This window comes from Bidens hawaiensis, unplaced genomic scaffold (genome assembly GCF_021521415.1).
Source record: "Bidens hawaiensis isolate Kalapana, Puna unplaced genomic scaffold, B.hawaiensis_p1.1 tig00023987_1, whole genome shotgun sequence".
Classification (NCBI taxonomy): domain Eukaryota; kingdom Viridiplantae; phylum Streptophyta; class Magnoliopsida; order Asterales; family Asteraceae; genus Bidens; species Bidens hawaiensis.
The window spans coordinates 2,695-27,420 of NW_027493770.1; positions in this window are offsets into that span (position 1 = coordinate 2,695).

A 24,726-nucleotide genomic window follows, 5' to 3' on the forward strand; every position below is an offset into this window, starting at 1 on the left:
AACACATCCAAAGGTCTCGGTTTCGGTTATGACACATCAAACATACCAAATGTTCTAAGCATGCAACCTAAGCAACCATTGCCCAAAAACATCAAAGGAATCGGCCGCCCCCCCCCCCCCCCGCCTCCCCCACCCCCCCCCCCCCCCCCAGAGAGGCTACGGCCCCCCAAACCCCCCCACCCCACCCCCAAAATTTTACAATTTTCAACATGCAAATGTTAATAATGGTTTCCTAAGATCTTTCCATGCATGTCAAGATCTTACAAAACCATGGGGGTTAAATCCACCAAAATTTCGGACCCCTTTTTCACCCATGAAAAACCCGAAATCTATGAACATGTAAGAAGCATAAGTCCTTGTAACCGGCTCTTGATGCCATTGTTGGGTTTTTAAAACAAGTTTATCAAAGTCAAGTTAACCATATTTAACTAGAAAAACGCAACGGAAGCTTAGATTTTATAACTTGTTATGAACATACCATTATGTTAAAACTAAAACCCAAAGAACAAGGATCAATATTACAAGAACAATATGCTTACAAAATGTAAATGGTACCTTCTTATACCTTTAGAAGAAGATGTATGTGGATGAAGATGATGATGTCTTCAAATGGCAAGGTTGCAAAGAGAAACCCTCAAGCTTTTGATACCCCAAGCTTATAGCAACAACACCAACTAGTTGCTAGGATTTTGAACACTTGAACAAGCTCTCAAAACTCCCAATTTTCTGCCCCTTGAGCCGTGAGTTTGAGAGAGGATAGATAGGTTTTCTTGATTCAAAACTTGAATAATAATGCACACACTCAAGACCCCAAAATGCATGTAATCTTATGGGAGATGGATAAAGTTGTCATCACATGGAGACAAGGCATAAAAGGACAAACCTTCCACCCACATGGGGTGGCCGGTTTTGATATAATTTTTTTTTTTTTTTTTTTTTTTTTTTTGTTTTGTTTTTAACCATTTAAAACATCTCCAATTATTTTATAAAACTCATTTTATAAAATGCACATACATTTATGTAATTATTTAACCAATTAAATAATTAATTTATATAAACAAATTATCCAGATAATTTATTTAAATCTCAAGTGTGTTTGTTTAGAAAACCAATTTTCTAAACACGTAGTGTTCGGTATTCGTTTAAATGATCAAATCATTAAAGAATACATTTGGTGTTGTCTAGCTTGTTATTGGGTATGACCCGACTTGGATCAAACACAGTTAGCCACATTAGTTTAAGTATGTGTCTCGGGCATACGTAATTCCAACAAAGTCATCTTAGAGATTGTGGAATTATTTCACAGCTCACTCCTCCTGGAACTCCTCAACATAACGGAGTATCCGAAAGGAGGAATCGAACACTGTTGGACATGGTTCGATCAATGATGGCACGAAGCTCACTACCGCCGTCATTTTGGGGATATGCGCTACTTACAGCGGCTCGTATTTTGAATATGGCCCCGACCAAAAAGGTGGATCGAATACCCTATGAAGTGTGGCATGGAAAGGTTCCATCTTTTTCATATTTAAGGGTATGGGGATGCATAGTTTATGTTAAACGTGACACCCCAAATAAGCTTGAGGCTCGATCCATCAGGTGTATCTTCATAGGATACCCAAAGGATGATATAGGATATATATTCTATGATCCTAGTGAACAAAAAGTGTTTGTTTCACGCAAAGGATACTTCTTAGAAACTAGGTTCCTTATGGAAGGACCTAGTGAAAAGAAAGTGGAACTTGAAGAGGTTCAAGAATCACTTGATGATACACAGTTGGTCGATACTAGCTTTCAACACGAGGATGTTGAAGATGATCAAATGGTTGATCATACACACGTTGTTCGCAGATCTAATAGGATTAGTCGACCTCCCAAGAAATATGGATTTCTTGTGGATGATTGTTACTTGGTCGATTCGGATGAACCGATCTCCTACAAAGATGCTATGTCACAACCTGATTGTGACAAGTGGCTTGAAGCCATGAGCGCCGAGATGCAATCCATGCACGATAACCAAGTTTGGGAATTGGTTGATCGTCCACTTAACTCCAAACTGGTTGGATGTAAGTGGGTCTTCAAAAAGAAAACCGATATGCATGGAAATTTAGATACTTACAAAGCACGACTTGTAGCAAAAGGTTTCACGCAAACTCAAGGGATTGATTATGATGAAACCTTCTCGCCGGTCGCGATGCTTAAGTCGATCAGGATATTATTTGCCATTGCAGCTCATTTTGATTATGAGATATGGCAAATGGATGTCAAGACCGCTTTTCTAAATGGATATCTTGAGGAAGATGTCCATATGGTTCAGCCTGAAGGTTTTGTCGATCCATCTAATCCTGATAAAGTTTGTAAGTTAAAGAAATCAATCTACGGGTTGAAACAAGCATCACGGATGTGGAATCATCGTTTTAATGAAGAAATCAAAGCGTTTGGTTTCGTCCAAAACGGTGATGAGGCGTGTGTGTATAAATGGGCTAGTGGGAGTATAATCATTTTCCTTATTTTGTATGTCGATGATATACTTTTATTTGGAAATGATATACCAAGTATGGAAAACGTTAAAGCGTGGTTAAGTAGTCGTTTCTCAATTAAGGATCTTGGAGAAGCGACATATATCTTGGGAATAAAGGTCTATAGGGATAGACAAAGAAAATTGATCGGACTCAATCAAAGTGCGTACATTGATAAAATCCTGAAAAGGTTCAGGATGGAAAACTCTAAGAAAGGTTTGGTACCTATTCCAAGAGGAACCGTGTTAAGCTCATCCCAAAGTCCTAGCTCTAAGGAAGAGCAAGATAGGATGAAGCATGTTCCTTATGCTTCGGCAATAGGATCTATTATGTATGCAATGATGTGCACCAGACCGGACGTCTCATATGCTTTAAGCATTACGAGTAGATACCAACACAACCCAGGTGACAGTCATTGGATGGCTGTCAAGAATATATTAAAATACCTTAGAAGGACTAAGGATATGTTTTTAATATATGGGTCTGGTGAGGAGGAACTCGTCGTAAAGGGTTACGTGGATGCGAGTTTCCAAACTGACCGAGATGATTCTCGGTCACAGTCGGGATATGTCTTCATCTTAAATGGAGGCGCTGTCTCTTGGAAGAGTTCGAAGCAGGATGTTGTCGCGTTATCCACTACAGAATCTGAGTACATCGCCGCTTCAATGGCAGCCCAAGAGGCTGCATGGATGAAAAAGTTCATCATGGATCTAGGGATTATCTCTACCATTCAGGAGCCCCTAGAGATATTCTGTGACAATGAGGGTGCTATTGCACAGATCAAGGAGCCTCGTGCTCATCAGAAAACGAGGCACATTGAGCGCAGATTCAACTACATAAGGGATGAAGTTGAAAAGAGAAAGATATGTATTCATAAAGTTCATACCGATCAAAATATTGCGGACCCACTCACGAAGCTCCTCGATAGGCCAAAGCATGAGGGTCATGTTTGTGCATTAGGACTTCGGTATTCTAGTGAGTGGATTTAATCTGTGTTTAGTGTTTGTATAAGAACGAATGTAATGGGTATCTCATGTGATTAATTATGTTTTAATTATTAAATGAGTTATGTTCTATATTTGCATGTTTAATCCATGAATGACTTATGTTGTTCTAAACGTCCGTAGTCGATCATGCTTGTGGGAACAAGTATGAAGGTAAGACTATTATGAACCCGGATTGGTTGATATTCATGTGATGAATATAAGGCATAGGTTTGCCACCAAGGTTCATAGATATTTGTGGGATACAAATGTTGGACATGATCCGCTCTCAAGGATCACTGCATGGAGTTAGTGCAACTGATCATAAGTAATCCTTGAGTAAAGGCGAGTATCATTGTGTCCTTTGACCTGAGATGCATATTAGATCTGGTTTTTCATCAAGTCTGATAACTTGACTCTCTTCTTTGTTTTTCGGTAACACGATGACGTTTAAGAAAGAGCTCAGATATCATATGAGATGTCAACAAGGATGTATGCAGTCAAGATGGGATTTGTTTCTCTTATGTGTTGAGAGTTTAGATGTCTAAGGCCTGTTAAGTTAAATCATTGAGAGAATGATTACTCTGTGTCTCTTCGATTTGACAGGACATCTAGTAACAAAAGGATGTAGTGATAAGACTTACCTATATCATATCAAGTATGGACTTGAAGGGGATGATGTTATTGAATGGCACTTAGTCAAACACACTAGAGATGGTGACCTGTTGTTAGGCGGTATTCACCATTAACATTAACTTCTTATGAGTCACGTGCAAGTGGGAGATTGTTGGAATACCATATGCCCGAGACACATAATTATGTTAATGTGGCTAGCCGTGTTTGATCCAAGACGGGTCATACCCAATAACGAGTTAGACACACACCAATTATGTATTTGTTAAGATAAGATCTATAGGACAAATACAGAACACGACTCATTCAGAAAATCGGGTTTCTGAATATTTACTTGAAAGTGTTAAATAAATTCATTGGTTAATTTATTTATTCAAATAATTATTATTGGAATGATTATTTAATTATATGTTCTTTTATAAAATGGTTTATAAAAGATGGGGTGTTTATATATTTTATAATGTATAAAATAAATAAAAAAAAATATATATATATATATATATATATTGGGGCCGGTTTTAGGGTGGGCCCCACACCCCATGTCTTGGTCAAATCTTGAGTATGGGTTACTTAAATCAAAATACCTAACATCATGGGATTTTGAATGATGATAAGAAATGATGATCAAGATACATTTTTGATATATATATTTCAAGTAATCATAATCAAGACTTTCAAGTAATATCAACTATAACAACAACTCTTTCTTTCTTTCTTTTGGGTTCGGCCGAAATCAAGAAGAAAGGTTGAGTCTCGGTTTTTTCGTGTTCAAGCTCCCTAACATAGCTCGGTGTGTGTTGGAGGCTCGGGGTATATTCTGTTTGAGGATTTTCCCTTTGAAAGTCTAGCATCGACATCATCATCTTCTTCAACATTAACTACACTCTTAAAAGGTTAAGAATGTAAGTGTTTATGGCTTTGATAGTTTAGCTTTTCCCGTATTACTTGATCCTTGCCTCGGGTTTCTAACATATAGATTATTGGTAATCTTATATCATGAATAAACTAGGTTATTCATGAACATATATTATATAGTTTTGTAATATATACATATATAAACACATGTGTACATAAGTTTAGTTTGTTAATATCTCGCTTCCGCCTTAATTGTGACTAGTTAAATGGTTAACTAAATTTATAAATTCCATAGAAACCCAACAGTATACATGTTATACAAGGGATCTTGGTCCAAGAAATGAGTAAAAAGAGTCGAGAACGGATTTTTACGGTTAAAACCTTTGTTTTTACATAAAAACCGACACTTTGAAAGAAATGGTTTGATTGTTAGTATAGTTTGCTTGGTATGGTGTTATTGTGCTTGTAAGTGTTGTATCTAGCGGCTAGCAAAGGCTAGAAACCGAGATCCTTGCGATCTAAAGCTAGAAAACACAAGATAAGTTCGGTTTTCGTGTGTTATGTGTAAAATGGACAGATTGTTGTATGCTTAGAGTTGGGTCACGAAATTTCACAGAGATGATCTACACATGAAAATATGAGATCTGTGAATTTTTGGTAATTTTTGGATAAAAGATGAATATTTGGTGAATTTAATGCTCGGTTTTGGCCAAAAATAGTGAAAAATAGCAAAACATGATGAAAAATTCCAGAAAATTTAAGATAAGCTTTTTATAACATATAAAAGTCACCCACAAAATTTGAGCTCAGTTGGAAAAGCCTAAGTAGGCTTTTCGGTGAAACGAGTTCTAGGGCTTTCTAGCTCGGTTTTGGGTGAAAATGGCTTGAAAAATAAGTTTTAAATTCTGGAAAAATTCCAGAAAGTTATGAGGATGATAGAGATCATCCCAGAAAAATTTGGGATTTTTCTAAAGTGTTTTGGTATTTTTGATATATTTAGTGTTTTAATAAGATCTAAAAATAGATAAATAAATGTAAATATAGGAAAATAAATCTGGGAAAATTCCAGAAAGTTATGAGGATGATAGAGATCATCCCAGAAAAATTTGGGATTTTTCTAAAGTGTTTTGGTATTTTTGATATATTTAGTATTTTAATAAGATCTAAAAATAGATAAATAAATGTAAATATAGGAAAATAAATCTGGAAAAATTCTAAAAAGTTATGAGGATGATAGAGATCATCCCAAAAAAATTTGGGATTTTTCTAAAGTGTTTTGGTATTTTTGATATATTTAGTGTTTTAATAAGATCTAAAAATAGATAAATAAATGTAAATATAAGAAAATAAATCTGGAAAATTTTTACAAAATTCCTTACTGTCAAATTAAGTTTTGTGCAAAATTTCAAGACCCGAGACTAATCGGGTAATTATTTGTGCTAAAAAGAACATAAAAACAAGTTTTTAAAGCTTAAAACGTGGTAAACCGGCAAAGTTCGCATAAGCGAGCTGACTGGTACACGAAAACTCAAAAAAATGGACTATTTCATAAATCTAAGTAAATTAAGTAAAAATAAATCATCCGAAAATAATTCGGATGATTTAGGTAATTTTACCCGATTTTACCGTTTCCGGCACCGAAATACCGGAAACGGGCCCCACGGCCAAACGGGGTGTCAAACCGAGCTATAATTTCATCACCTTAACTAAATTGACTGTCAAACTCTAAGCAATGTCAATCTGAGTCCTTAGAAGTGTCACGGGGTTAACATTGTCCCCGAATCGAGTACAGTACTGGGTTAACAATGTCCCCAGATGTACCGATTGATATGTATTTAAGTTATGGGAATTATATAGTAACGACTAGATATTATATTACAGATCCAGGCACGTAGCTGTTCCTTATATTACTCACCGACTCACAAAAAAAGGTGAGTTTTCACGAGCCCCTTTTTAATGAATTGTTTTAATTATATTTTCTCGGGGCGGAAAACATGTCTTATTTAAAGTGTTTAAGTACATACCGATCGTATGGAAATACTTGTACATTTATATATATATGGACTGATGCACAGAATATATAAAATGTTTATCATGTGTTATTGTTCTGGGGTAACATAGTTCCCAGGGATTATTATTGTTCTGGGGTAACATAGTTCCCAGGGATTATTATTGTTCTGGGGTAACATAGTTCCCAGGGGTTATTATTGTTCTGGGGTAACATAGTTCCCAGGGGTTATTATTGATCTGGGGTAACATAGTTCCCAGGGGTTGTTATTGTTCTGGGGTAACATAGTTCCCAGGGGTATTTATTGTTCTGGGGTAACATAGTTCCCAGGGGTATTTACGGTTCTGGGGTAACATAGTTCCCAGGGGTTATTATTGTTCTGGGGTAACATAGTTCCCAGAAAGTTAATGGAAATGTTCTGGGGTAACATAGTTCCCAGCATGATTATAATGTTAATAAATGATTATTAAAATGATTTGTCAGTGTTTATTTAAATTAGTGAAACTCACCAACTATTCGTAGTTGACCCGTTTTCTTTACATGTTTTCTAGGTATGCCCAAGTTGGAATGATTGATATGTGCTTAACTATCTGTGCTACCTGTTGGAAGCTTGCTGCTCTATGTTTTGTAATGAATTTATTAATGTCTTATTGGTAATATATGTGTGTAACACCTAGACAGTAACGCAACTCGCAACAATGTAATATGTTATAAATTAATGTAGTGGTATTTTCTTTATAAGCAATGCTGTTGATATCAGATGTGTCTGTTGCATCCCGTGTACGTTTCCGCTGCGGTTACGGGGTGTTACATATTCCTAGTCAAACTAGGAGAATACATAATGTTTTTCAAAAGAACTTCCAAAACATTCGGAAGCTTCAAAACATAATCTCCTAGGGCTTGGACGTCAACCTTTGCTCCATTGCCCATGAAGAGACTTATATCTCCTTTCTTGTAATCACTTCTTCTTTTGAACCCCTGCAATGAATTGCATATATGAGATCTACATCCGGTATGAAATACCCATGTGTTAGAAGAAATAATATTAAGATTAATATGGATCATGAAAGTTATACCTGAGGTTTGCCCTGCATCCCTCTTTTCTTTCAACTCTTTGAGATAGGTCGGACAATTTCTCATCCAATGACCTATCTCCCCACAACCAAAGCACGGATCCTCAGCGCTAACCTTTAGCTTCTTAGGTTTGGGTTCCGCCTTTGCCTTTCCCTTGAATCCCTTCTTGACTTGCCCCTGACCAACGGCAACCTTTGCCTTTGGTTCCGAGTGATGCCTCTTCTTCAAGCCACCCTCATTGATCGTGAGAATGGGTAAAACCTTTTTACCCATTCCGGCTTCGGCTGTCTTAAGCATTGCGTGAAGCTCACCAATGCTTTTGTCCCATCCGTTCATGTTGTAGTTCATAACGAATGTCTCAAACCTTTTAGTTAAGTCGTTTAGGAGCAAATCCGTGGCTAACTCTTTTGAGACGGGACAGTTAAGCCGTTCAAGCTGATCAATGTGGCTTTTCATCTTAAGTACATAAGATGAGACAGATTGGGTTTCTTCCATATGACATGCATGAAGTGCTCGAACCGTTTCGAAGCAATCTACCCTAGCTTGAGTAAGGAACATTTCCGTAAGCTGGGTGATCATGTCATACGCCCCATGATTCTCGAAATCCTTTTGGATCTCAGGAATCATTGTTCCCAACATGAGGCAAGAAACTTGATCCGCATAGGCATCCAAGTTGTTGACATTGGGTTCATCGGGAATAGGATCCTCCAAAATATAGGACTTCTTCTCTGGCTTGAGAACAATTCTCAAGTTTCGATACCAGTCCATGAAGTTGTTAAAGTTTAGACGATCCTTGTCCAAAATGGATCTCAGTGATAGATTATGCACGTGAGGGATAATAGCGTTCAGAGGATTGTTTGAGAGCATCTATAAAAGAATTTAACAAAGTTCAATTTAGTATTTTCGATATCAATAGATTTTAATCATTAATACCCTTTAATGTCTCCAAGACAATTATTGATTAAAATCTAGAACCCAACGTGTCATCCAAAGAGTAGTTAGGTGACCTTTATCCCACTATTAGAATTAACAAGGTAGTCAACGTTTGACGATTGCAACCCTTTGCAACTTCTAGTTTTATGGGATCAGTTAAACATCATATGTTTAGTTGGCATGTTTAATCCCATCAACACCTTTGAACGCCATGTTTCGGTGACCCTATAACCATGGTTTCCAAATCAAGTCGTCCTACTTACACACACGTGTGAGTTTACACATACAAGTGGTTAGGTGACCCTCATCCCATAAGTATTGTAAAACCACCTCAAGATCACAAGTTTTCTTGAATGTGGTTAGGTGACCCTTACCCCACATCAAGTCTACAAGTGACTTAAGTGTCGTATAAAAGGATGGTGTTTAACTTGTTTTAAAGGGATTTTAGTTTTCAAAAATTCTAGATTGGAAAACTATTTAATGTACCTTCCATTTGCATGCATTCAAATGTATGGTACCTTTGAAAACCAATTTTCAAATTCCTTTAAATAAAACCCATTTTATTATGAAATCATTAATAGTTAATAAAACCAATTTTATCACTTAATAATTTCAAAGGAATCACTTTTATGCTAGTTGTCAATTTTAATTGTTAACTTCCAAACATGATAAAACAATAAACATAAATCAACCACATAAGCATAAAATATAACACAAGTCCATAACCATAACCACCTAGAAGGACAACACTTGTTGACCGAAACAAGTGTGCCAAAAGGTCTCTCCTAAGGGACGAGAATGACACAAGGCATGTGTCGGTGAACTCCCACTTGATCCCGCATCCATATGCTTCAAGTGTCCACCTTGTGTTGTGACTCTTCCACTTTATATGGGCTTCCATTTGGGCTCCAACTTTAGCTCCTAGCTTCCATGGGCCTCCAAGTTCGGGCTTTGGTCATTAGGCTAAAATCCCATCTTGGACTATGAGGTCCATTAAGGCCCAAAACCAAAACCGTAACCTTGTTGCATCTTCTTTTACAAAAGAATATATCCTAATACATTTTTCTCTAAATAAAAGAAATACAACTAATCTACTTATTATTACAAACCAATATGAAATAATTAAATAGATTACAAAACCCAAATAAATGAATATTACAACCAAATTGAATATTGAATAAATCACAACACAAACACACATCCAAAGGTCATGGCTAGGTTATGAACATCCAAATGCACATCCAAATATGCAAGGTCTTAGAAGACCAAAATGGTTCCCCTCTTACTCATAAAACTTTTAGCCAAGAGAAACAAAACCGAAAGTTTCGGGTTTTGTCCAAACAAAATAATTAATCATCCACATGACTTAATTCTTCAAGATTATTACATGCGTGTAAAGTATAATCTTGAGGAACCAAGGGGTAACCAAAAGCCAAAAAAACTTTCGACCATGTGGTGAACCACACCATAAAACCCAAAATTTTAAGATCTATGAAGCATGTATCCGTATAAGCGGCTCTTGATGCCATTGTTGGGTTTTTAGCAAGATTATTAAAGTTTAAAATAACCATTTATTAAAAAAACGCAGCCGAAATAAAGTTTTAAATCTTGTTTAACCAATACACATAAACCCGTTTATGTTAAACCCAATCCAGGATCCATATACGACATGCATGCTATCAAAACACAACCATAGAGTGTTAACATACATACCTACAAGTATACGGATTTGAAGGAGATGAATGATTGAATGACGAGCTTCCAAAGGAGGAAACCTCAAGCTTGTATACCCAACGAGCTCCAACAAACACCTTGGTTGCTAGGGTCCTAACACTTGATGCAAGAACAAACCCTTTTGTTCTTTTTCTTCTTCTTGTTCTCGGTTGTTGTGTGTGTGAGAGAGAGTTGGTAATGTTGATGCAACCAAGAATTATGATCTACCAATAACCCACCTTGCATGTATTGGAAGAAACAAAAGGAGGAGAGAGATGAGGGAAGTTTTTACCACCCAAATTTCAAATCACCTTTTATTACTTATCATTTATTTACTTATAATGTTTATGTTATAAAACATAACATAAGTAACATGCAATATGTTATTTAACCAGTTTAAATAACATCTCTCAAAATATAAATTATCCATATAATTTATTTAACACACTATTGCAAATATTTAGAAAACCATTTTCCAAATATTATAAGTGTTGATATTTATTAACTAGATCATATCTAATAATAAATATCGTGGCATTTGTCTAGCTTGTTATTGGGTATGACCCAACTTGGATCAATACGTACTAGCCACATCAACTCTAATATGTGTCTTGGGCAGATCGGTTCCGACAAGATATTCGAGGGAAAAAGCAAATTTGGGATTTCCCTTTTCTGAACAAAAGGAAAAGGTTCGTTGGAACTAAGGTTGAAAGATTAAAACCAATAATTGTAGCTTCATTAAGCAAACCTTGTTCTGTTATCAAAGAATGTAACAACATTGGAAGGGTAATGAATGCACCAATCTCACAAGTTCAATGAAATGAACAAATTGCAAACATTCTGTATAATGACAAAAATGGAAAGTTCTTGCCGAGAAACTCCGAAGGGGTGATACTTCATACAATCTCACATGACAATGAACTGAAAATTCTGAAATCGGAAGCTCTCATTGACATAAAGCGATGGACTCTACCCTGTGACCACCCCTTTTACTATGAAATTTTTGATGTTCCAACAAAAGGCAGCTGAAGCGGCATGTTTCCTAATTAATTAACCAAGAACTATATAAAATGATGAACACTAAGAAGTTTTAAACTTCTCATGATGGTTTGTTTGATTTATTATTCATTATTTTAATTTTTAAATGTAATGCCCTTATGACATAATTCTGTTTATGTATATTTTTCTTTTAAGTAATGTAATTTAATGCTTTTAAGAATTTGATGTGTATTTTGAACAGGTATATGTAATCTAGAGGTGTTTTGGTGCATCTAATTTTGTTCCAATCTAGTGTATGTAAATAGTTTGCTCGTGAGATATTATCAAGCAAAGTTTGATTATGTCACACCCGGCCCTGAGCGGCGGAAACAGCCGGGCGCGCGCGAGTGGGGATTGATAATTAAGCACGGGCCATTGCAAACATTCAAAGTAAGATTTTCATTGCGCATGAAATGTTTAATACAAATACATTACATTGTTTAAAAATTACATAAAAACATCCAAGTATAAAAACTGTTGAAGATTTCCACGCCATATCCCCTTGCGCGGCGGGAACAACCACGCGCATCGAAGGGATAGAACTAAAATCTTCCAAAAAGCTAGTTTTAGATGTTCAGCGTGAGGTGCTCTAAGTGTGACTCCATGCGCTACCTAGTTATCTCCTGAAAGACACGTAAAACATTTGAATCAGTATAAACTGAGTGAGTTCACAAGTTTTAGTAACTTGATAAATCGCATTGCATCATAGTCTTGGCGAAAATCATATTGAAACACATTTCTGATTTCATGTCTAAACATATGCTTGATAAACCGTATGAAAACATAGATCTGACAACATATTTCTGATAGTACCGTTCCGCGGGTTACGCGTGAACGTTTCTGGAAAACGTGCTCGTCCATGCAAAGTGGCGCTGCCACTACGAGCTAAAATAATGTAATACCGTCCCGCGGGTTACGCGTGCACATTTCTGAAAAACCGTGCTCGTCTATGCAAAGAGGCGTTGCCCCTACGAGCTAATCAATAATACCGTCCCGCGGGTTACGCGCGGACGTTGTGCCGGAAAACAAGGCGCTCGTCCATGCAAAGAGGTGCGACCCCTACGAGCGGGCTCAATCCCATAGTACTGCCCCATTCTAGGCACTCGTCCATGCAAAGAGGTGCGACCCCTACGAGTGGGTGGATCAAACCAGCAGTCCCTACCCTTAGAGTTCCACTGGTAAAGTGATCACTTACTCGAATTCTGGCGCACTTACATCGTAAACCATAGATAACTGTTTGCATTGCTCATCATGAAACATAATTTAAACACAATCGTTTGCATAACTTGTAAGTATACCATGATAAATCGTAATTTAAGTACGTGTCCCTCGCCCCGAAAACAGTTTAAAAACAGTGAAAATAGGGGCTGTGAGACTCACCTGTGGTTCTTGTTAAGGGATTAATCGAGATTCGGGTTTTCTTGGTGTTGGCCTCGGAATTGAAGGTCTAGAATACGATTAAATAACAAGAAGTATATATATTAAGATCAAGAAATAGGAGAATATAAGGGTTGGAAAGTAGATCTCAAGGTTATAATCTCGGCTTACCTAGTAACAGGATCGGAAATGAAAACAACGGATGCTTGGGAGATGATTAGTGCAAGTTTGCAGTTCTTAAGAGAGAAGTTTGAAGTGTGTTTGGGTGATAATTTGGGTTACATATTTATAGGCAAGATTTAGGGAACACAATCCCTTGCTTTAGGGGATTGTAATCTTTTCATATCTAGGTGTAATGATGATAAAGTATGGAAATTATTATTATTTATTTAAAAGTGGAGGTGATTGGTCCTACGGAGTGGATAAAAGATTCTGGTTTGATTTGGACAGGACATGCAGGTCTGTGGTTGGTGAGAGTGGGGTGGCTGACAGTTGACTTTTCATGTTACAGTGTGCTTTTCCAGGTGCTTTTGTCAGTTGTACAGTAAAAAGTGGAAATCTCTGAAACACGCTACTGTTTCCTTTTGGGCGGGAATAATCTCCTTACATCTGGAGAATAGTCTAAGTGTTCTGCGCGTATAACTTTGTGCGCATAGCTTTCTGCGTGAAGGACATTTCTTTGCTGCGGGTAGGTGCGTAACCTTCTCGCAGTTAGGGACATTGAGTTTCATTTGTAGATTCTCCAGGTGGTCTTGGTATTTCAACATAGTGATCAGTCATGTTGAAGTCAATTCCATCTTGGAGCTTCAGACAAACTAACTCTCAATGTTCCCGCCATGCGGGGAGGTTAGTTCCCCTTCCGCACGCGCATAAATGATTTGGGATGCACCCGCCTTAGCATCATGCGGGACGGTCAACCCATTAGACAACATAAAGTTAAGTTACATGAAAACATAAAGCCAAAACATTCGCGCATGGCGCATATAACATATGCCCACGCTGGTTCTTACATCGCGCGCTCGCGCAGGTCGCACATAACGTGCCCGCGCTGACTCTATCATAGCGCGCTCGCGCAGGGCGCACATAACACATGCCCGCGCTGATTCTAATATAGCGCGCTCACGCAGGGCGCACATAACACATGCCCGCGCTGATTCTAATATAGCGCGCATAATATTCACAATCACCTAATTATTAGGTTGATTACTTAGTTTATAGGATTGGGAAATTACCGGGTGTCACATTTTCCCCCTGTTAAGAGAATTTCGTCCCGAAATTTAGGAGACGTCGCTGGCAGAAGCCATGCTCTGAAAGAGGTGTGGGTATTTCTTGCGTATTTGATCTTCTCTTTCCCAAGTGAATTCAGGCCCACGCCTTGAGTTCCATTGAACCTTTACTAACTTGATTCTGCTTCTGCGTAACTTTTGTTCTTTCCAATCGGTTACTGCTATAGGTTCTTCTACAAAGTGCAGTTGTTTGTCGATGTGAATCTCTTCCAACGGTAAAATCAACGTTTCGTCAGATAAACACTTTTTGAGGTTGGACACATGAAACGTATCATGAACTCCACTGAGTTCGGCGGGTAAACGGAGTTTATAAGCAACCGGACCGATCCTTTCCAGGATCTCAAATGGTCCAATGTATCGCGGATTCAACTTTCCTCGCTTGCCTAAACGGGGGACTCCTTTCCATGGAGAGACTTTCAAAAGTACTCTATCCCCTACTTGAAACTCCAACGGTTTCCTTCGCACATCTGCGTAGCTCTTCTGTCTGTCGCGCGCTGTCTTAAGGCGATCCCGTATCTGAAAAATCTTGTCTGTTGTTTCTTGGATCAATTCTGGACCAGTCATTTGCTTGTCACCCACTTCAGCCCAGCACAGTGGGGATCTACACTTGCGCCCATACAAAGCTTCAAACGGCGCAGCCTTGAGGCTTGTGTGATAACTGTTGTTGTAAGAAAATTCAACCAATGGGAGATGAGTATCCCAGCTACCTCCGAAATCGATTGCGCACGCGCGCAGCATATCTTCCAATGTCTGGATTGTTCGCTCGCTTTGCCCATCCGTTTGGGGATGATAAGCCGTACTCATGTCAAGATGAGTACCTAAAGCCCCTTGTAACGATCTCCAAAACCTTGAGGTGAACCGACTATCTCTATCAGAAATGATGGACACTGGGACTCCATGTTTTGAAACTACTTCTCGAATATACAATCGGGCTAACTTTTCCATCTTATCGGTTTCCTTGATCGGCAGGAAGTGCGCTGACTTAGTTAGCCGATCTACAATAACCCAGATCGTGTCGTAACCCCCAGGTGTCCTTGGCAGTTTGGTGATGAAGTCCATAGAGATTTGTTCCCACTTCCACATGGGAATTTCTGGCTGTTGAAGCAACCCTGATGGTTTCTGGTATTCAGCCTTTACCTTCGAACACGTCAGGCACTTACTGACATACATCGCGATGGCGCCCTTCAGATTGGGCCACCAATACAGCGCTTTAACATCTTGGTACATCTTGTCTGCGCCAGGATGTACGGAATACCGCGTCTTGTGAGCTTCGTTTAATACTTGCTCGCGCAATCCTCCCTTGAGAGGGACCCATAAGCGGTTAGCAAAATATCGAGTGTCGTTTTCCTTGATCTCCAAATTCTTAATCATACCCCCAAGGGATTCGTTTTTAACAAACTCTGGTTTCAAGGCCTCTTGCTGAGCGTCTCGGATGCGGGTAGAGAAATCTGCGCGAATGGTCAACCTTAGAGCCTTGACTCGTAGCGTTTTTATTCGCTCCTTCCTACTTAGCGCGTCTGCTACCACATTCGCCTTTCCAGGGTGGTACTTAATTTCACAATCATAATCATTCAACAACTCCACCCATCTTCGTTGCCTCATGTTTAAATCATTTTGATCAAATATATGTTGAAGGCTCTTGTGATCCGTAAAGATTATACACTTTGTACCATAGAGGTAATGGCGCCAAATCTTTAGCGCGAAGACAACCGCTCCAAGTTCCAGATCATGCGTTGTGTAGTTCTTTTCATTGGTCTTGAGTTGGCGCGAGGCATACGCTATGACTTTATCTCGCTGCATAAGGACACATCCGAGTCCCTGATGTGAAGCGTCGCAGTAAACGACGATGTCATCCGTCCCCTCGGGCAGAGACAAAATTGGCGCACTACATAACTTCTGTTTCAACGTTTGAAACGCTGCTTCCTGATTTTCGCCCCAAACAAACTTCTTGTCTTTCTGAGTTAGCGCGGTCAGAGGTAGAGCTATCTTGGAGAAGTTCTCAATGAAGCGTCGATAGTAGCCAGCTAGTCCTAGGAATTGCCTCACCTCAGTTGGGGTTTTTTGGCGCTTCCCAGTTTTCGATGGCCTTGACCTTGGAAGGATCGACGTGTATTCCTTTCTCGTTTACAACGTGACCGAGAAAGTGAACTTCTCTAAGCCAAAACTCACACTTGGAAAACTTCGCATACAACTTTTCTTTCCTCAACAATTCCAAAATCAATCTCAGGTGTTGCTCATGCTCGGCCTTGGTCCGAGAGTAAATCAGAATATCATCTATAAATACAATTACAAATTTATCCAAGTATGGTTTGCACACGCGGTTCATCAGATCCATGAATACAGCCGGCGCATTAGTTAGCCCGAAAGTCATCACTAAGAACTCATAATGGCCGTATCTAGTTCGGAAGGCTGTTTTCGGCACATCTTCCTCATGGACCCTAAGTTGGTGGTATCCTGACCGTAGATCTATCTTCGAATAATAACTGGATCCCTGCAACTGGTTAAATAAGTCGTCAATCCTCGGTAAGGGGTACCGATTCTTGACTGTCAGCTTGTTCAGTTCCCTATAGTCAATACACATTCTGAACGAACCATCCTTCTTCTTAACAAACAGTACTGGAGCTCCCCAAGGTGAAAAGCTTGGGCGTATGAAACCCTTATCCAATAGTTCCTGTAACTGATTGGATAGCTCTTGCATCTCAGATGGAGCTAGTCGATAAGGCGCTCGAGCTACTGGCGCAGCTCCTGGGACTAAATCAATACGAAATTCGACTTGTCGCGGCGGCGGTAATCCGGGAAAATCTTCAGGAAAAACTTCTGGAAATTCGCGCACTACTGGTAAGTCTTCAATTCTTCGCTCATCTCCTTTCTTCTCTACTACATGCGCCAGGAAGGCGTAGCACCCTTTCCTTAGGCACTTGCGCGCCTTTAGGCACGAAATCAGTTTCGTCGCAACTCCCCTTCTTTCCCCTTGAATCACCAAGATTTCTCCGTTCAACAGTGGGATCCGAACCTGCTTCTCATGGCAAATAACCTCCGCGTGGTTCTCGACTAACCAATCCATACCTACCACAATGTCAAAACTTCCCAAGTCTATTGGCAACAAGTTAATATTGAACCCGTGACCTCCCATGACTATTACACATTGTTCAGTTCTTTCGTTCGCGCATAACTGCCTACCATTGGCTAGTTCTATAGTATAAGGTGTGTCTAGCCTACTGGTTGCTAGGCCTAGGGAGTCTTTAAACTCAGCGGATATAAAACTTAGGTCAGCTCCAGTATCAAATAAGACAGATGCAAAATGGCCGTTAAGTAAAAACGTACCGGTTACCACGTTCGGCTCTTCTTTAGCTTCGCCCGCGCCGATCACAAAAGCTCTCCAGGAAGCTTGGTTTCCCTTTTGCGGGCAATCCCGACTAAAATGCCCTGGCTTCCCGCATGCGTAGCAGTTGTCGCTCACTCCAGCTTCTCTGATACGGCAATTCATCGCCTTGTGCCCTGGTCTGCCACATTTGGCGCATTCGATTCTTGCGCATTCACCCTCGTGGTGATACTTGCATTTGCTGCACCATGGGCGAGGCCCGCTGCATCCTTTCCTTGATGGCTCCGCGGCTTGGATCGCGTAAACCCTTGCGCTCTCCTGCTTCTTGAACGGTGGCTGCTTGGAGTCGGACCCTCGGTGGTGAGAGTTCCATTTCCTCTTGGAGTCAGAGGTTCGCTGCTCGTTTCCGCGCGTAGTCAACATACCCGCACGGACCGTATCCCTTGTAAGGGTGATGGCCCACGCTACCGCCTCATCAAAGGTTGGAGGCGCTGCGGCGTTGAGCGGAACCCTAACAACAGGAGGTAACCCAAAGATATACCTCTCGATCTTCTTTTCCTCCGTGTTTGCCATGTCTGGCACCAACTGGCAAAGCTCGTTGAACCGGTTGTTGTAGGCGTCGATATCCGTTCCTACCATGGTGTGGTTCCAGAATTCCTGTTGTAGACTATGAATTTCTGCGCAAGAGCAGAACTTTCTCATCAACATTTCCTTCAGCTCCTCCCAGGTCTTGTGAAGAGCAACTTCTCGCCCCATAGTCTTCACTTGAAGCTTCCACCAAGACGAAGCTGCTTCTTGGAACATGCAGGTCGCGTAAAGGACCTTCTGGTTCTCACTACATCCGCTAATGGAGAGAACTGTCTCCATCTTGTCAATCCAGTTGTAGAGCCCAATGGCCCCTTCGGTACCCTTGAATGGCCAAGGCCTACATGCCATAAATGTCTTATAGGAGCACCCTTTGTCCAAGGCTCCTAATTCGGGTTCTGGGGTCTCGTTCTCCTGACGACCCTGACTGGATTCGGCCTTGCTGGCCTCATGTGTCGCGATCGCCTGCGCGATTATTTCCGCGAGTTCCTCGGGTGTCATGGAAATTCCCTTGGCTCTAGTTGGAGGCATTCTCGCTTTAAAAGAGAATGAAAATATATCAAACTTAGCGCATGTACTCTGAGCACATAATGTTCTTATCTTTATTCACTAGACACTGTGTGACCCGTGTTCCTAAGTGTGTGTATAGTTTCTTTTGAAAATATTTTCTTTGAAAAATACTTCATGAGATTCCCCGACGGTTATAGTCTAGGTTAAAACTTCTTTTCCTAGTTCGCTATAACCAGTGCTCTGATACCAATCTGTCACACCCGGCCCTGAGCGGCGGAAACAGTCGGGCGCGCGCGAGTGGGGATTGATAATTAAGCACGTGCCATTGCAAACATTCAAAGTAAGATTTTCATTGCGCATGAAATGTTTAATACAAATACATTACATTGTTTAAAAATTACATAAAAACATCCAAGTATAAAAACTATTGAAGATTTCCACGCCATATCCCCTTGCGCGGCGGAAACAACCACGCGCATCGAAGGGATAGAACTAAAATCTTCCAAAAAGCTAGTTTTAGATGTTCAGCGTGAGGTGCTCTAAGTGTGACTCCATGCGCTACCTAGTTATCTCCTGAAAGACACGTAAAACATTTGAATCAGTATAAACTGAGTGAGTTCACAAGTTTTAGTAACTTGATAAATCGCATTGCATCATAGTCTTGGCGAAAATCATATTGAAACACATTTCTGATTTCATGTCTAAACATATGCTTGATAAACCGTATGAAAACATAGATCTGACAACATATTTCTGATAGTACCGTTCCGCGGGTTACGCGCGAACGTTTCTGGAAAACGTGCTCGTCCATGCAAAGTGGCGCTGCCACTACGAGCTAAAATAATGTAATACCGTCCCGCGGGTTACGCGTGGACATTTCTGAAAAACCGTGCTCGTCTATGCAAAGAGGCGTTGCCCCTACGAGCTAATCAATAATACAGTCCCGCGGGTTACGCGCGGACGTTGTGCCGGAAAACAAGGCGCTCGTCCATGCAAAGAGGTGCGACCCCTACGAGCGGGCTCAATCCCATAGTACTGCCCCATTCTAGGCACTCGTCCATGCAAAGAGGTGCGACCCCTACGAGTGGGTGGATCAAACCAGCAGTCCCTACCCTTAGAGTTCCACTGGTAAAGTGATCACTTACTCGAATTCTGGCGCACTTACATCTTAAACCATAGATAACCGTTTGCATTGCTCATCATGAAACATAATTTAAACACAATCGTTTGCATAACTTGTAAGTATACCATGATAAATCGTAATTTAAGTACGTGTCCCTCGCCCCGAAAACAGTTTAAAAACAGTGAAAATAGTGAAAATAGGGGCTGTGAGACTCACCTGTGGTTCTTGTTAAGGGATTAATCGAGATTCGGGTTTTCTTGGTGTTGGCCTCGGAATTGAAGGTCTAGAATACGATTAAATAACAAGAAGTATATATATTAAGATCAAGAAATAGGAGAATATAAGGGTTGGAAAGTAGATCTCAAGGTTATAATCTCGGCTTACCTAGTAACAGGATCGGAAATGAAAACAACGGATGCTTGGGAGATGATTAGTGCAAGTTTGCAGTTCTTAAGAGAGAAGTTTGAAGTGTGTTTGGGTGATAATTTGGGTTACATATTTATAGGCAAGATTTAGGGAACACAATCCCTTGCTTTAGGGGATTGTAATCTTTTCATATCTAGGTGTAATGATGATAAAGTATGGAAATTATTATTATTTATTTAAAAGTGGAGGTGATTGGTCCTAGGGAGTGGATAAAAGATTCTGGTTTGATTTGGACAGGACATGCAGGTCTGTGGTTGGTGAGAGTGGGGTGGCTGACAGTTGACTTTTCATGTTACAGTGTGCTTTTCCAGGTGCTTTTGTCAGTTGTACAGTAAAAAGTGGAAATCTCTGAAACACGCTACTGTTTCCTTTTGGGCGGGAATAATCTCCTTACATCTGGAGAATAGTCTAAGTGTTCTGCGCGTATAACTTTGTGCGCATAGCTTTCTGCGTGAAGGACATTTCTTTGCTGCGGGTAGGTGCGTAACCTTCTCGCAGTTAGGGACATTGAGTTTCATTTGTAGATTCTCCAGGTGGTCTTGGTATTTCAACATAGTGATCAGTCATGTTGAAGTCAATTCCATCTTGGAGCTTCAGACAAACTAACTCTCAATGTTCCCGCCATGCGGGGAGGTTAGTTCCCCTTCCGCACGCGCATAAACGATTTGGGATGCACCCGCCTTAGCATCATGCGGGACGGTCAACCCATTAGACAACATAAAGTTAAGTTACATGAAAACATAAAGCCAAAACATTCGCGCATGGCGCATATAACATATGCCCACGCTGGTTCTTACATCGCGCGCTCGCGCAGGGCGCACATAACGTGCCCGCGCTGACTCTATCATAGCGCGCTCGCGCAGGGCGCACATAACACATGCCCGCGCTGATTCTAATATAGCGCGCTCACGCAGGGCGCACATAACACATGCCCGCGCTGATTCTAATATAGTGCGCATAATATTCACAATCACCTAATTATTAGGTTGATTACTTAGTTTATAGGATTGGGAAATTACCGGGTGTCACAGATTATATCATGAAGATTGAAGTCTGCTTTAAGAATATTTTCTAAGGAAAATATTCATATGTAAAAGCATGCTCGGAGAACTGTACTAGCACACTTATGGATTACAAGGTCTGCTCGATAAAGTCAAAATCTTACTCGAAGACGTGTTTTACACTTGTAATTATTTTGAATAATTTTGAATATGTTTTAGCAATCATTAAGGTTTTTAGAAAGTCTCAGTTGTGCCTATTTAAGGAAATACTAGGTCATATTTATGAAAACGGTGAAAATGGCTGATTAGACACTTTATAAGAATACGGAATATATGTGTAAGGAAAGTAGCCGCACCTGACATTCAACCTAGAAATCGTAAAGTAGATCCTTTGTATTACTGATTAATATCAATGAAAATATTTTAAGTCTCTTATGTGTTTGTCATCTTTGTGTTATTTGAGCAACATCTTGATTACTATTGATTCCGCCTTTAGCAATCATTGGGTCTTTACATTAGCTTATTCGTAACCAGCTGTCAACATTAAGTTGATGGTTACGAGGTTGATAGTGAGATAAAATCGATCCTGATACTTCATGAAGTGGGAAATGGATATTGTTGGTAAACTACCAAAGGATCTGGGAGGAAATTTGTTCATGTTATCAATGATATATTACTTTTCCAGATGAATGGAAGCAAAAGAATTTGCTCAAGTTAGAGAACAAGAAGTAATAACCTTCATCAAGGGGAATATCCTTACGCATTTCGGAATCCCATCCGAGATCATCTGCGACAATGGATCTCAATTCATTGGTAAAAGAACTACTATCCTTTATGCAGCATTGGGGATAAAGATCATCACTTCCACGCTAGTACACCCTCAAGCCAATGGACAAGCGGAATCTTCAAACAAGATCATCGTCAACAATTTGAAGAAAACGTTGGGGACAAAGAAAGGAAAGTGGGCCAAAGAGCTACTATTTGTGTTATGGGCAGACCGAGCTATATCAAAGTATGTAACAAGGAAAACTCCTTTCTCATTAGTGTTTGGGACTGAAGCAATGATTCTGACTGAGATGGTGATCCCTATTGCAAGATCCTACCTCCAAAATCCTGAAACCAACAATCAGGATCTTGCCGATGATCTTGATGTGGTGGTTGAACTTATAGATTCAGCAAGGATTCGTATGGGGGCATACCAAAAAAGAATCACCAAGTCCTACAGCAAGAACGTCAGGGTTATAAGATTTCAAGTAGGAGATCTAGTAATAAGGAAGGCATTTCATAATACAATGGATCCCAAGAATGGAAAATTAGCACCCAAATGGGAAGGACCGTACAAGATCGAGGCTGAGTCAGGAAAATGAGCATAACAGCTATCTGTTATGGATGGCAGGATCCTGCCAAAGTTTTGGAATGATGTTCACCTTAAACTCTACTTCGTGTAAGTAAGAATTTTATTTCTAACTTGGTTCAAATGTTTTGCATAATTGGGATCCCGACTAAGAAGTGAATACATTCGAAAGAGTTTGGCTACCTCTCTACGTAGAAGGTTCTTATCCCTTCTAAGGTTTAAATATGTTCACCTTTCTAAGAATTGAGTTTAGACACTCCGCCTGGGCACACGTTGTCCACATGAAATTAAAGATGTTCGCCTTTCTAAGAACTGCAGCATCCTTACCTGACAAAGGAGTGACTCGGCGCCTTGAAAGTTGTGTGAGTCAACATCGGATCCCGAAGCCTCATTGGATTTCCTCTCCTTGGAAGTGGAGGCTCTTCAAATGAAGTTGTCCAAATCATCCAAACCCATTTCTTAGCTGCTATAACACAAAATCAGGATTCCGAAGACAACAATATCCCTAAAATTCAGAAAGGTTAAGGGCAATGGCCTTACATAGAATACTTCATGTTGATGACTTCTTGGAATCCGAAGAAAGTAAAACCTCAAGCTGGAATGAGCGCTCTTCCTTGGGAATCCTTGGAATCATCGGAATCCTTTTCAGAGCAGCAGACGTAGGAGTCATAAGATTAGTAAACTTTGCTGAAAGTCATCAACAAAGCAAGATAAGTGTTTGTTTCATTTAATATTAAAAACCTAAGTGTATTTCCTACCCTTCTTAACCCATTGGTAAGGAAGCTCTTTGGATCCGGGAATAGAATCCCTTTGGACCAAGAAGAACCTCGTGTACCATTTCCAGTCATCTTTTATTTTTTTTATATCTAGGAACAGGGGGAGTTGGTAGAATATCAATTGAAGGACGAAGCGACTGGAGTTATGGGTTACAAGGTTGTAAATGGTGGCCAAGTCGTATATTTTCATGTCAATATTGTGACTTGTAATAATCTTATTGAGCATATAGAGAATCCTCCATATCATTGGCATGGCTAGAATGCAGCTGATGCCGGTAACTTTGAAGAAACGTGCAATGAAATCAGAAAAGGGGAAACTAAAGCCGAGGGTAAACGGGTAAGCCAGGAAGTCGGCCCACTTTTCAGAGATTCCGTCGGAGCGAAGGGTCTTATTGAAAGGATGAAACTTGGCTCTAGCAGGAAAAATATTACCGGATTGAAGGTACAACATGCAATATCGGAAAAGTACATGTTTCAAAATCAGGATCGACAAGGATATGCTGACATTCGAAGTCAGAATCACAGCTACCTGCGGGATCCTGATGATTATCCTAATAGCTCGGATTCACTGCTACCTGCGGGATCCGGAACTAACCGACTATACTTGTGTAATTTATGTTATGCTTGCAGGTTATTCCAAGATATAATGGCCTATAATGACTAGATGATTAGTTCTACCTAAAAGGTCGGAGAAACAGCTAAAATACACATGGGATGAAGACTAATGTGTTGTTTGTTTTTGAAGACAAAAACTGTCTGCAATTTGATTTCATATGATTTTATGTCTACAACTGAAGATGTGGTCTGAAGGTCTGCAATATGAAAATATAATATTGTTTGTTTTATAAACTGGATATCATCTGCAAGAGGTGAAAATTAGTTACCTATCATATATATATCACAGTAGATAGAAGTCATTTAACGTCTGTAAACTGCTAAAATAATTGGTGGTGGTGTAAGAACTATGGAAGTGAGTGGTGGTGTAATAACTATGGAAGTGAGTGGTGGTAAGCGGTGAATGGTGGTGGTGGACGGTTTTGGTGGGTGGTCGACGGTGGTAGTGGACGGTGATGGTGGCCAACGGTGGGTGGTGGGGGTGAAGAACGGCTGTGGTGGGTGGTGGACGGTGGTGGTGGCGGTGGTGGTGGTGGTGGATGGTGGTGGCGGCGGGTGGTGGTGGCGGCGGACTGGGGTGGTGAATGGTGGTGGT